Genomic DNA, 15,686 nt, shown 5'->3' with positions numbered 1-15,686 from the left:
AGGTTGCTTTTCTTCAAGAAGACACACACTCACATATAGTTAGCAAGTACAGGATTCAAACCCCTATCTAACTACTTTAGGATACTAGAGGAGTATGCATTAACATGACACACTATGTACATTACTGAAAGTTCTCTTTTCCACAGGTATATTTGTAGGATGCTGACAAAGATAAGTATACCACTTTTAAGGTGTTTTAGTAGTCTCCAAAAAGGCTGCTTCTCTATAAGGAGATACACACACACTCTCATACAGTTAAGTGCAGGATGCAAGCCCCTAACTACTTAATGATATTAGAGAAATACACATCAACACAACATGCTACACACATTATTGAGAGTTCTCTTTTCCACAGGTATGTTTGTAGGATGGTGACATCATCGGACTTGACAAAGATAAGTATACCACTTTTAAGGTGTTGTAGTAGTCTCCAAAAAGGCTGCTTTTCTACAAGGAGATCCACACACACTCTCATACAGTTGTCAAGTGCAGGATTTAAACCCCTACCTAACTATTTTATGATACTTGAGCAGTATGCATTTACACTACACGCTATACACATTACTGGGCACTTTCTTTTCCACAGGTATATTTGTAGGATGGTGACATCATCAGACTAGACAAAGTGGGTTACATTAGGTGACATTAGGTGGGCTACATAGAAGGAATTTCTAAACACTTTGGCAATGTGATCATCAAAGGAGAGTTCACTATCTACCTGGGTCCCCAGGGCCATAATTACATTCTCCATACATACTGGATTACCACCTTTGTGGTAATTTGTGTACACTTCGGTTTATCCAAAGGGGATGACTATGCATTCTTTGGCATTCTGCTTGAGGGCATTGTTTTGACACTAGGTATTTGTCTCTGTAAGGCCCTTCTGGAGGATGTCTGTGTCAGCCATAGAATCGATTATGGACCACAGTTAGCAGTCATCTGCAAACTTGTTCAGTCATACTCCTCCCATGCTTGCCTGTACCTCTGAGCAGTATCTACTGAACAGGTGGGGTCCCAGGACTAAGACCTGTGGGATGCCATTTGTGACTGGTTTAGAGTCGGACATGGCACCCGCAACTCTGAACATGTGTGTTTGATCTGTGAGCCAGTTGGCCACCCATCCTCTAACATAGCTGTTAATGTTCAAGCTGGTAAGCTTGACCATGATGCCAGAGTGGGGAATGGTGTCGAAAGGCCTTAGTGAGGTCCAGTTGGGCTGTGTGGACTACTTTCACCTCCATCTATGTCCTTGGTAACTGTTTCAAATAAGTCAACTAGGTTTAGGAGGCAGAATCCACCTTTAACAAAGCCAAGTTGGGCAGAGTCCAGTGTCTGGAGGTCCCCAATGTCTCTGTTTATGGGTTCCATGATAATTTGCTCCATAGCTTTGCAAACCAGGCTGAGTAGGCATATAGGGCAATGGTTTCCTGGTTCTGTTGTGGCACCCCCTTTGTGCAGCTGGATGACTGTTGCTGTATACCATTCTTTGGGTACATAGCCTGTGGTAAGGTTGAGTCTGGACAGTGAATGTAGGTGAGGATGTAGTTCCTTTTGGGGCTGGTACAAGTCACAGCCTGGGACACCATCCAGTCCCATTGATGCTGTGTTCTTAGCTTTGGAGAGGGCTGTTTTTACCTGCATGTCCATGAAATATGGGGCTCTGCATTCTTCTGGGATGGACACAGGCCCTTTTGGGGGTGATGGGGAGGGGAGTTTGCACTGAACTTGTCCCCCAGGATGTGAACAATGTAAGTTGGTTCAGTGTGTTTTTTGTCATTTTGCAGTAGCTGACAGCATATTTGAGAGTTGCCATCTAAATGTTTGGTATAGCTAACAAAGGCTTTGTGGTTGTTATTCTTACATTCCTTGGCAATTTGTCTTTAGAAACTGGCCTTGGATTATTTTATATGTGATCATTGTTTCTTCCTAATAATAATCAGTGATGCCTTTCCTTTTGTGAAGTTTTCTCTATCATGTGTTCATTTCCTCCTTCTGTTGTATAGCTTATTTATGGGTGACAACCACCAGATTGTTTTTTTTTATTTTTGGAGGAGTGCATCTTGGTTTTATTTGGGATCTCTCGATCCATGCATCCCTGTAGATGCTCATAGAAAGCACTTGTAAATGATTCGGCAGATTATATAGCATTATCCTATAGCAAGGAGGCTTTGGAACTTTCCACTTTGGTCTTGGGAAGTGTGCAGTTTGCTTTTGAAAATGTCTTCACTGTGGTTTCCTTGACTGGGGGGGGGATGTGGATGTCCAGTGTGATTACTTTATGCTCTGATATTACCAGCAACGGGTTTATCTCTGTTGTAGAACACTGGTACCCCATGTTGGTGATGACCAAGTCCAGTATGTTGTCACCTCTAGTGGGCGTGGTGACCAGCTGTTCCAGGGCATTTGAGTTTTTAATCTCTAGGAAACATCAGGCAAAGGACGTTGTACACAAGTAATTCTCCCACTCAATATTTGGGTAGTTGTAATCTCCTCATATAATGGTGTTTGATAGGACCTTTATATTTTCCACTGTTCTCAGGAATACTGAGTGAGGTTCTTGAAACAAGGTAGGTGATCTGTAGCAGGCTACAATATGATAAGCAGCTTTGCCCAGAGTTAGTTGCACTTGCATGGTCTCCAAAGCCTCATGTTGTGCCACTAATCTGAAGGTGTGGGTATCCATAAGGTAAATTGATACACCCCTTCCTTTTGTATTTCACTCTGGGTTTTGGGGCTGAAGATCAGAGGGATTTTGAGTGTTTTACGTGTAGCATGTCCAACAGCTCTGTGTTTGACATAGCTTTGTATGTTAGGCAGAGATCACCTCTGAGTAGGCGATATGCGAGAGTACAGCTGGAGCATTTTGAGACGGTGTGTGTATGGCATGTATTTCAGGCCGCTAATGCTCTTTGTGAGGTATTTCTGCAGGTTTTCCAGTTGTTGTAGATGTCTTGTGAGGTACATAGCAAAATGAGCATTGTACTCTATTATGGATCTAGTGAGTGATGAGTAGAGGGGAACAATGTCCTCTTCTATTTTGCATGAGACACCTTTTGTGATGAGGTGTGCCACATAGAAGGATTTCCTGACTACTGTGGGGATGTGATTATCACAGGTGTGTCCACTGTCCACCTGTGACCCAAGATCTCTTATCACATTTTCACTGTTAAGTATACTACCGCCTATGTTGTAGTTCATGGCTACAGAGTTTTTACCAAAGGGTGTGACAATGCACTTATTGGTATTGAGCTTGAGGCCATGGCTTTGACACCAGGCATCTGTCTCAGTGAGGCCCTTTTGTAGGATGTCCACATCTTTAGTATTTACAATTATGGCTCCTAGTTTGCAGTCATCTGGAAACTTCATTAGCCACAGACCTTCCATGTTATTGTTTACTTCAGGGATGTAGATACAAAACAGGACAGGACCCAGGACTGAACCCTGTGGTACTGCACTCATCACTGGTCCAAAGTCATACTTGGAGTCTGCTACTTTCACACTGTGTGTTCTGTCAGTGAGCCAGTTGGCAACCCATCTTGTGACATAGCAATGTATACCTAGTTTAGTGGGTTTATCTATAATTCCAGAGTGGGGGATGGTGTTGAAAGCTGTGGCAAGATCTACATAGGCTGTGTGAACCACTTTACCCTTGTCTACGGTTCTGGTGACTGCTTCAATGTCGTGTATCAGGTTTAGGAGATATGATCTGCATTTTATTTATTTTATTTTATTTATTTTACATTTGTTGACCGGGCTAGTCCAGCTGGATACATGTCCATTTTCAGCAGAGGCCCGGGGAGAAAAGCTCCACAATAAAGAGAAACACATACATTTACATACAGAAGAAATTCACATTAACATAATAATGAAATGAAAAGAAAAACAGCAAAATTTTCATACTGATAAATTAACATTCGCATGTTGTGTAAGTAACCTTGACATAGTTACGTTTGAGAAACAGCGAGGTTAAGATTTTAAGCTCTGAGGGAAGGAAGAGACTGAGGTGGTATGAGAGATATAGTATTAGTCTGGTTTAGGACATGGGCATAACCAATGTGACTTAAAGAATTCTTTAAGATTGTTTTTGAATTGATTAAGCGAGGTAATGAGTCTTAGGTTATTAGGAAGGGAATTCCATAGCTTTCCAATGGAATTGGCATAAAGAGCATCACCACCCGAATTATTAGATTTAGTGGTTAATACCTGAACACTATTTGAGGATCGAAGGCAGTTTAGATTGGAGTAGGGGGTCAGAAGTTTATTCAATGAGGGGGGTTTATCCGGTTGTTTAATTATTTTGAATGCTTCAGAGAGTTGGTTAAGTTTGGAAGATTGGGCAGTTCTAACCAGTCAAGTTTCTTAAGGTTAAGGCAGTGGTGAGTACGTAAAGGTGCTCCTATTACAAATTTGGCAATATGGTTATAGGCAACCGAGAGTTTATTAACCTCTCTATTATTGAGGAAAGAAAGTACCGGGGAGGCATATAGTAGGGTGGAGAGGAGGTGAGTGCGAGCAATGGTTAGTTTGGCATGAGGAGTTAGAAAGTTCTTAATTCTGTACATAGAGCCGAGTTTCTTATTTACAGTCTTAATGGTTTGGCTGATGTGCATATCAAATTTGAGCTTGTGGTCAATAGTAACACCTAATAGTTTGGTATTGGAGACAGGCTCAGTGATGGTGCCATTGATGGATTCAATGTGGAAGGTCAGATTATTAGCAAGTGGAGGTTTTTGTCCTAGAGGAGTAGCTAAAGTGGGGAAAAATAGCAGTAACTTAGTTTTTGTTGGATTTAGGATGAGTTTCCATTCTGAGAACCATTTTTCAACTGTAGCAAAACAGTGTTGGGTGACTACTTGGAGATTAGGGAGAGAAACTTCAGAGCAGATCAGGGTGGAGTCATCTGCATATTGAATGCAGGTGGCTTTGGAGATGACTGAGTGAAGATCATTTATGAATAAGGAGAAAAGAAGGGGACCAAGTATAGTGCCCTGGGGAACTCCAATGGTGTTAGGGAGCAGGTGAGATAGCCTGTTTTGCCACTGGACAGCTTGTTGCCTACCAGAGAGGTAAGCATTAAACCATCTTAGGGCTGGGTTGTCAAGATGAAGGGTTTCAAGGGTGTGGAGGAGTAGCTGGTGATTGACCATGTCGAAGGCTTTCGATAGGTCAAGAAAGAGAGCAGAGGATATTAATTTGTTATTACGGTTGCTATTGACTGAGTCTACAAAGGAAAGGAGGGCAGTGGTTGTACTATGATGGGGTTGAAAACCATGTTGAGTTTTAGACAAAAGATTGTTAAGGGTGAGATAGTGTAGAAGTTGTTTGTGAACACACCGTTCCATAATTTTTGCTATTGGAGACAATATTGCTATAGGTCTATAGTTAGATGTTTCCATGGAGGAGCCTCCTTTGTGAAGTGGGATGATGTATGATATTTTCCAGATGGAAGGGATGGTAGCCTCAGTTATAGTTCTGTTTATCAAGATTGATATGGGATAGGCAATGGCATCTGATGCTATTTGTAGGTATTCCGCTGGGAGACGATCAGCCGCTAGGATGGATGGTTTAAGTTTTTTCAATAGGGTACGAATGTAGGAGGTAGATGCTGGTTGTAAGTTAAAGGAGGGTAGAGCTGAGCCATTAGGATGAGTTAAGGAGGAGGAAGAAATAGCTGACTGGCTAGGGACTGGATGGTCTTGGTGAAAAAAGAGTTAAAAGTATTGGCTACTTCTTCCGAATCTTTCCCAATAAGTTTCTCAGGGGTAGGGGTAGTTGATTTCCCAGAATGGAGGAGGTTGTTAAATCCAGCCCAGAACTTCTTTGGATTTTTCTGGTGTTTATCCTGGAGGTGACAGAAATGCTGTTTTTTATCTCGAATAGTGGCTGTTTTTGTGGAGTTTCTAAGCTGCTGAAATTTGATACGATCTTGGGGAGCTTTAGTAGCTCTCCATTTATCCCAGGCCTGGTCTCTAAGTTTAATTTTTGTTTTGGTTTCTCTAGTTAGCCAAGGTGCTATCCATTCCTTGGATCTGATTAGTCGGTTTGGTGCATGAGAGTCGAGTATGTTTAGGAATGTGTTATTAAAGTATGTCACGCTCTCATCTAGGGGTAGAGTTTTTAGGATGGACCAGTTACAGGAATTAAGTTCTGCTCGGAATTGTTCTGGGACAAATTTCTTCTTGTTTCTAACATGTCTATATAAGGGAAGGTCTGTACATGTAAATTTATGCTTCATAATATAAGTGACAAGGTGGTCGCTGAGGTCATTGGGGAGGGTCCCAGTGGTATAATTATTTGTGTCCTTATTGGTGAGAATCCAGTCAATGGTGCTATCTTTTTGCTGAGCATTTCCAATTCTAGTTGGAGATATAATATTTTGGGAGAAACCATGTAAGTTAATAGGCTGGGGATTCGTCTGAGCGGAGCAATGGGACCAGTCAATATTGAAGTCCCCTAGTACTATGGTTTCTTGAGGGTAGTTGGTGGCTAACCAACTTAGAGCTTGCTCCAAGTTTTCTAAGTTCTTCCCTGGTGGAATATAAACTACAATAAGATTGATACATTTTTGGGTGTTTAAGCATATCTTTAGGGCAATAAGTTCTATATTAGAAACCTTGGCAGGTTGTAATGGATTCATAATGATATTCAATGTGCTTCTAAAACAAACCCATTTTACAAACCCAACATGGTTGTGGTCCAGAGTTTGGAGATTACCAATGTTTTATTTTATAAGTTGTATGATGATACATTCCATGGCCTTGCAGAGCAGGTTCATCAGGCTAATGGGGTGCTAGTTCCTGGGGTCCATGGTGTCTCCACCATTGTGTAGTGGGATAACCGTCACTGTGTACCATTCAGCAGGCACAAAGCCTGAGGTGAGGCTATGACTGAACATGGTACATTGGTGTAGTGCCTGTTCATTCCATAGTTTGTGTAGAACACAGCCTGGGAAGTTATCTGGTCCCATGGATGCTGTGATACTGGCTTTGGAGAGTGTTTTTTACCTGTGCAGCTGTGATGACAGCAACTTTGCTGTCTTCCGTTATAGAGATGTGCTCTTTCATGGGTGAGAGGGGGGTAAAGTTAGCACTGATCCTATCTGCCAGGATGTTGGCAATATCAGTTGGGTCTGTATATTTAGTGCCATTGGGCTGTAAATCAGAGCAGATCTGAGTGTTGCCATGACATGGACCTGTCTGTTGGGCAGAGATCTCCTGAGTAGACAGTATGCAACAGAGTACAGATTGAGTTAAATTCAGTCCTGTTGCATGGAGCAACTGTTTGAGGCCAGTAATCCTCTTGTTGAGGTACTTCAGTGGTCTTTCCAGCTGCTGCAGATGCCTAGTCAGATTCATCGCAAGTGTGTTGTGGTACTCTCTGACGAGTCTGATGACTGATGAGTAGAGGGAACTTCCTTTGATCTACATGCAAAGACCTTGGCAGTTTATGGGAACACATAGCATGATTGTCTGACCACTTTGTGAATGTGTTTCTGGAAGTAGAGATGACTATCCACATGTGTCCATAGATCTCTTATTATCACCTCCATATTTAGGGTGTTGGCACCTATGTGGTATTTGTATGACTGTAACTCAAGGCCATAATTTTGACACCACATTTGTCTGACTTAGACCCTATTTAGGGATGTCTCTGTTGTCCCAAACATCGATTATGACAACTTTTTTGCAGTCATCCACAAACTTTGCTAAACATATCCCTCATGTGTTTGACTGTATTTCTGAAAAGTATACGCCAGACAGGAGGGGTCCCAGAACTGAGCCATGGGAGACAGTAGTTGTTACCAGCTTGAACAGGAGACCACAATTCTTACCTTGTGTGATCTATCTGTGCCCCAGTTGGCAATCCATCAGATGACATACATATTTATGCACAGGTTGTTGATTTTGTGGATATGACATGTCTGGGATGTTGGAAAAGGGCTTTTCAAGGTCTATATGGGACGTGTGTAGTTCATTTCATTGATGTATGTCCTGGGTGACTGCATAGAAAATAGTCTAGCAGGTTTGGGAACCATGATCTGCCCCTGACCAAACCAAAATGGGTAGGGTTGGGTGTTTGTAGGCTCCCAATAGCTCTGTTTATGAGTTCCATCACAATGGACTCCATGGCCTTGCAGATCAGGCTTAATAAGTTTATAAGACAATAGTTCCCATGGTCTGTTGTGCACCAACTCTTGTGGAGTGTGCCAAACGTTGCTGTAACACATTCAACAGTTTCATATCCTGTACAGAGGTTGAGGCTCAACAGTCTGTTCAGATGCAGGGTCTGTTTGTTCTGGAGTTCACTTATGACACAGCTAGGGAAACAATGTAATCCCATAGATGCCATGTTTTCAGGTTTGGAAGCAGCTGTTTACCCATTCTATATGTGATATCTGTGCTTTCACAATCTCCAGGTATTATGATAGGGCCTTTTGTCAGTGAGAGGGTGGTATGTATGTATGAGCCTGTCTGACAGGATGTTGGCAATGTCAGTCATTTACAGTTTGCACTGACTCAGGACATATATGAGTGTACATTGCTATTTATGACATAGCGGAAGGAAGCGTTATGGTTCTCTATGGACTCCTTCACAGATTATTTTGCCAAAACATGGATTGGATAAAGTTTGGAGTGCACATTGTTTATTCATGATATTAATTGCAGGTTTATCGATCTTCTTTGCTTTTTCACTTTCTGTGAACAACTTAAGTACTTGTGGTACATAGTTTGATTATGACAGGGTTCCAATATATTATATGTGTCTGTTTTCATATAACTGTGTGCACAAGGCAGGATTAGTGAATATTGACAGATTCCTGGGGTAAAAATATGCAACTGTCAGATATGTGTGGCCCACTGCTGTACTCAGACATGGCCTAAGTGTGTGAGTATGCCCAGTGTGACCATTCAGTATGTTGTTGCCTGACATTTGCTTCATTTATTTAAGTGTGTGAGCATGCCCAGTATGACCTTTCCATATGTTGCTGACTGACATTTGCTAAATTTGTTGAAGTGTGTGAGCTCGCCCAGTATGACCTTTCAGTATGTTGCAGACTGAAATTTGTTAAATTTGTTTAAGTGTGTGAGCATGCCCAGTATGGACATATATATACTATATGTGTGTGAAAAATCAAGTTGGTTTCTACTTCAGGGCTTACCTTTGTGTTATACATCGACAGGAAGCATGCTGTGCCTGCAAGGCTTCCATGAGTCACTTTGCAAAGACTTATCAACATTTCTACATACAGGGGGGACAGCTATTATTTGTACATTTCTACCGGGGGGCACACCTGATTGTTACTGTGGGTGTACATAGGATGAGGGGTTAACCTGACACTTATACACATTTGCTAGGCCTGCACTGCTATGTCAGGTACTCCATTTCAGTCTGTACTGTTGCCTATTGTACTGGCTTGAGGCATACTACTGTACTACAGATCTTAGCTTCCAATTTCACGTATATTATTTTGTGACTTTATAGCCTACCCAACCCACATCACACTGCCTGGCCTACTGTTATCTGTCTGCATAGGCCTGGGGGGAGTTCAGAAGGCATGATACAGCATTTGTTAGTGTTTGCGTTAGTCTACAATTGTCCTGCTGTGTCTGTGCCAGTGAAATACTGTCATTCCTTAGTGGTTCAGTACTGTGACTATAGTACACAGTATCCTGAGTTCGAGCCCTGTCACTGCTTTTTATTTTCCTGCTGGGCAGACCTTACTGGTTAAGGAACAGTAAAGCAGGTGTGAGCATGTTTACCCGACTTTGCTTGACTTGGCCCAACATTGCCGAACATTGCCTGACGTTGCGCTAGTTTGCGCGATGCGCAGCTCCATGCAATTATGCTTAAATATGCTAAATAGTGGTAAAATGTGCTTAGCACTGCTTTATATTTCTTAAAATAGGGCAATCATGCCTCAAGTGGTGCTGCAGGGCTGTCTATGTCAGATACACATAGTATACTCCCTATACATGTTTGATAACAGGTAGTGTCAAGTTAGGCATCCCTTTTATTGTATGTGCAAGTCAGAGAGAGGTGTAATTTCCAGGGTTCCTACTGAGTCAGTGTATGTGCTATGCATTGCCTCTTTGCCAAGGCCAATGCATACTGGGCACGCCTCATTCTGCCTACTGGGGCAGGCTCAGGTTGTTCCTCCTCCGAGTCATGCTGTGCCTGTGCAGGCCTTGGCAATGGTGGGGGGCTGTTTGGCCCTGCCCCATGCTGTTCCTGCTGCAGCTGTTTTCACAGGATCATATTGTGTAGCATGGCACATACCATGACAATTTGGGTACATGTAGTTGGTGAGTACTGCAAGGCTCCACCAGATGTGTCCAGGCACCGGAACCATGACTTGAGCATCCCAAACACACACTCCATAATGTTTCTTGTTTGTGCGTGTGCCTCATTATGGAGTTCTTGTTCGGGTGTGTGTGCATTTCTGATGGGTGTCATCAGCCACGGCTCCAGTGCATATACAGCATCCTCCACTAGGTGACCATCAGGGATGTCCCCATTGGCAAATCTCTGGTACAACTGCATCAAATGCCAGATGTGGGAATCATGATAACTTTCAGGGCAGCCAGCACACACATTCATTATTATGCCCTGGGCATCGCACATGACCTGGCAGTTGATGGAGGGGAATCCCTTGTGGTTGATGTAGACCCTACCCCGCTCACCGGGTGGTGCTTTGATGTGTATGTGCATGCAGTCTATTGCACCCACTACCTCAGGGTATTCTGCTATTTGGTGGAAAAGATGCATATTGCTGGCCAATGTCTCACTGGAATTGGGAAAATATATGTGCTCACCGAAATGTGCTGACATGGCATCCAGGAACTGGTGAAGTACCCTGGATGCTGATGCCTGTGAAACCCCCATCATATTACTAGTTGGTCTCTGGAAGGTACCTGTAGCTAGTATTCATAGGCCAACACATACCTTGGTATCCACTGGGATGGGTTCCCCTCTGTTGGTTCTGTGTGTGAGGCGTGGCCGGCATAGCTCAACAATTTGCTGCAGGAGATCTCTGTCCACTCTATAGCGCTCCACTATCTCCAGCTCATGTAGCCCCTGGTAGGTTACTCTGGGTCTGTACACTCTTCTCCATCTCCTCACTGTGGGTTGCTCAGCAGCATTCACAACATTACCACCCTCAGCACCTTGCACATGTTGGTTTATGATAGCAATAGCAGCCCCTAACATTTTGTCTGACTTAAGCTTTTTAAGTTTTCACTCTTTGTATACTGCAGTGTTGCAGAGTTCTTGGGAAAAACAGGGTAGACTGCTGTTTGCAGAGTTTAAAGTGCTGGGCTGGGCTAGTCTACTGCCTGTGTAATTGGCTGATTCTGATATATTTCACCTGGCAGCTCTGCTAGTTCTCCTTGGTTAACTTCATACTACTTCTTTTCCTTCCTTTTTCCCTTTCTGTTTCCACAAGGGGCAGTGCCACGCAAACAAGCACGCACGCTGTGTGCCCATTTGAAAGAAATTTCAGATATATCCATGGTGTACACCTTTTGGTTTCTTGTTTTCAGCTAGTACAACTGTAGACATGCCTCTTGCAATCCTGAACAACTCAGGGCAAACACAAGCCATTGTGTTCCAATCAGCTTACAGTCTTTCAGACATACCCCCTCAAGATGTCACCTATCATCTACTCTACTACTCTTCTACTCCTACACTTGCACTCTAGGGACATGGCGCACATGCCGGGGAAAATTGGGATTCACTATCCTTATCCTCATTTGCATAGGATTGCCTACTAATGCTTGGTTACATCTCTCACACTGAGCTTCCCCCTCTTAGCAATCACTACTCAGTGGCCATGTTGTTTTCAGCCTGCCATTCACCTGCATGGCAGAACAAGCTTTTTAGTGAAAATGCCCATTTGTGGCTATTTTTCACTTTTTTTCCATTTTATTTAAAGCGCAGCACGTTTGCGTGCCACTGAGCTACACTTAAACATCGCCAATCGGGGAAAACAAAAAAATTGGATTTTAAGGATTTGCAACATTTGCAAATGCCAATGGCCTTATATTTGGCCATTGGCATGCTTCCTCAACTAGATGCATCCTTTATTTGGAGCTGTCATAGCTCCGTTTTGCTATTTGCAGAATGGTACTCCGTTACCAACGGAGTACATTTCTGCAAATAACACTACTCTTCCACGGACAGGTTAGTGTTTCCTGGATAGCAAATGTACCTCATTTGCATAGCTTTCAGCAGCAAATGAGGTAATTTGCATACCATAACACTTTCCGTGCAAGAGTAGCTTTAGAAGCTGTCATGCACGCCCCTGCCAGCTATTGCTGAATCGCTCGGCAGAAATATTGCATGTCTGCCATCTTACACTACTCTTAGACTCCATGCAAGCCTTCGTGAATCCGGCCCCATGTCATTAAAATAGTCTTGCTGCAATACCCAATGGTCAACATTGCAGACTGTCCACCATGTGAACTCTATGTTCATTGGGTCAATGTTCTGAAATGTCAGTTATGTGACACAGATCAATACAGGAATCCCTACAGCCATTCAAGCCCCAGTTGTTCAAATTCCAGTAACTAACTCACAGCCAGGGAATCAAACAACTGTAACCCTGACTGACCAGCTGCTCACACTCAAATTAAAAATTGAGTTCAGCAATACAGCTCTCATACTACCTGCTCGCATTCTAGGAGACAGATGTTAGCAAGTGCTCACCATGAACCAGGTAAGTGAGGAAGGGGTGCTGGGAAGGTGCTCTTAAGTTGAGGGAGGGGGATGTTGACTGAAGTGTGGACTTTAGTGTTATGGAGAGCCATGGATTATAGTTTTAGGGTTTAACAAGGAATTTAGGGTTAGGGAGAAGGATGGGTATTCTAGGTTTAGAGAGGATCATGGATGGGAGGGGAAATAATTTTAGGTCAGGACCTAAGGAGGGGAAGGGGATTTTAGATTGAGGGAGCAATAGGGATTTTAGGGTTAAGGAGGGGAATGGAGATTTTTGGTTTAGAGAGTGATCATGGACAGGAGGGGGAAGGTTATTTTAAGTTTAGGAAGCAACTAGGACTTTAGGGTTATGGAGGGGAAGAGGATTTTAAGGTTAAGCACTGGGTGGGAGTTTTTAGAGTTAGGTCAGAGTCCATTTATAGATAGTTAACATTACAGGAGATGAGTTAATAGGAGTTAGAATATTTGCCAAAACAAGCGAGTGGCAGTGAAGACTTGTGTCTTGAGCACATTTAGTAGACCTTCCGATATTTGTCTCTGTCTCTCTCTCTCATATATATATATCTATATAGATATATATATATATATATATATATATATATATATATATATATATATATATATATATATAGATGTAGATATACATGCATGTACATATGTGTGTGTGTGTGTGTGTGTGTGTGTGTGTGTGTGTACATACATATATATGGGTGCAGGGCAGCCGATCAAATGGACAGCAAGCTGACACCCAGTGGATCAATGTCATAATGTCAAATTCAGAAATACTGCTGCATTCTGTGCATGCTCTGTGGTAATTGCTAGAACAGACTAACTAAAGGCAAATGTTTTTACAGGGGGAGGATTTATATATATATATATATATATATATATATATATATATATATATATATATATATATATATATATATATATATATATATATATATGAATATAAAAGATCCCATGAATGAATATAAAAGATCCTAAGGTACCTATTGAAAAGTGTAGGCGAAGTTCCACGATACCTGGTCAAATTTCCCCTAGTAGTATAAATACCACCTTGGGTTTCCCCCTGAAAAGAGTGGAGCTAACCTGGTTAACAAAGGATAAATAAATAACTAGGATAGGCTAACAGCAGTGACACATTCACATTATTACAAGTGACAATACTGTGTGGATGTTATGTACTGACATCATTGTGTTATTGCAGTAACAAAAAAAGGTAAACTTGGATCTCCATTTAGGTTTATTACCAACTATGGTAGTAGTACATAATTTTTGACTGATTTGATACACAAACATTGAGGCATATTATTGTCGGATGACACCCTGAGGGAACATGACTGTCTCTGTTATGCATCAAGATGTTCACATATGCATAACTTTGCATGACTGGCACATCACAGCATTATCCATATCTGCCATATGATATGATATGACATGAAGAAGTGCATGTACCACACCGGAGACACAGTATGCCTCCACCACCATAATACTGTGTAGTGACTCTTTGTTGTACCATACACCATTTTATATGTTATATATTTCTCCTTCAGTGTACAGTATCAGGAATAATAGTAATGTATAAACTGAGTATGGTGTACGTGCAGCATGGCTAGGTAATATAAAAGAATAATCAATGCCTTTATTGTATTTAACTAGCATATTGCTGTAATTACCTGTATTCATGCACAGGTGCATTGTTAATGTGCTTTGCTACAGTCTCTCAGCTGGTAATGGTGACTGTTGCAGTGCTAGGAATATGATCATTGGTCACTGACAAATGTAGCATTGACCATCCACGTACATAGCCATGGTTGCAATTATTTGACGTTTCTGTAGTTCACCTTGTCCTTTGCTGTGCTGAGATAGCCTTCATGGAAAGGAAGGGTTCACATAGCATGTCAACAGTCATTCCTGTTATACCCTTTAGGTGCACAGCAAAACAATTCACAACAGTGCAGCTTTTATGGTTTTTACATAGGTCAAGTCAGCACCTCTCCTTTGTCTTTGCAACTACCATTCCATGAGTCCCTATGCTGTCTGTCTGTGCATTGTATACATGCTTCACCCACCTGTTTGTTTTGTTATGGATCCCTGTCCAGTTATCCTCCCCATTTACCAAAACATGCAACCTATCCTTCTTTTCTCCAAAAAAAGGCCTGTTGTCACAGAAGAATACTCATGCCCCTCTGACCATCCCTCATGCCACATCAGCCAATTTCTTTATGACCTGAACTACTTATCGGATTAAGCAAAACATGAATATTATGCAAATTATTTTTATATAAGCATTCATAAAATACTGCTTTGTCAGTGATTTTATAAATGAGCTGTGTATCAGTAATCCACATATATTCTTTACTGAGTGCTTCTCTATCACTTGTTGGACATGCATGCTTTAACATATATTGCATGTATCTGGATTCCAAGATGGTGGGCGTCCTATGAGCACCCTTTCCATGAAGCTCCTACCCAAAATCAATAAAATCAGTAAATTAGCCGCTTAAAGATATTTAAAAACAGAAAAACCTGACAATAAATGCAGCTCTCAACTGCAGTTGAGATACAAGTTGATCTACATCCTCATAGCTGGACAATTTTGTGCTAATTAAACTCTCCAGGTGGTGAGGAGACCACTCACCACATGTAAGCTCCAGGCCTCCAGGTATAATTCAAATTGTTTCTCATACTTCTGAAGGAAAATGTTGAAAGAAAATGAAAATATGGAGAGACAAATCAGCAAAACTAAATTATCTGCAATAGCCTCCCCTAAACAAAAGGTTATAAGCAAGTTGCAGAAGCTAACTAAACACCAGGAATTAACCAAATCTAATGCAAAACAGAAATCAGACCTGAGTATCCATATGGATGAATTAAAAGAAGCTCTTTTGCCCTTCCAAATGGCAGTGCAAATTTTCTCTGAACAATTATCAAGCTTTGGTAATAAATTAAATTGTAGAATGCATGAA

The sequence above is a fragment of the Protopterus annectens genome, chromosome 3.part0 (assembly GCF_019279795.1).
Source record: "Protopterus annectens isolate FY-2018-M chromosome 3.part0, PAN1.0, whole genome shotgun sequence".
NCBI classification, from domain to species: Eukaryota; Metazoa; Chordata; order Ceratodontiformes; family Protopteridae; genus Protopterus; species Protopterus annectens.
This window is presented reverse-complemented; position numbering follows the sequence as displayed.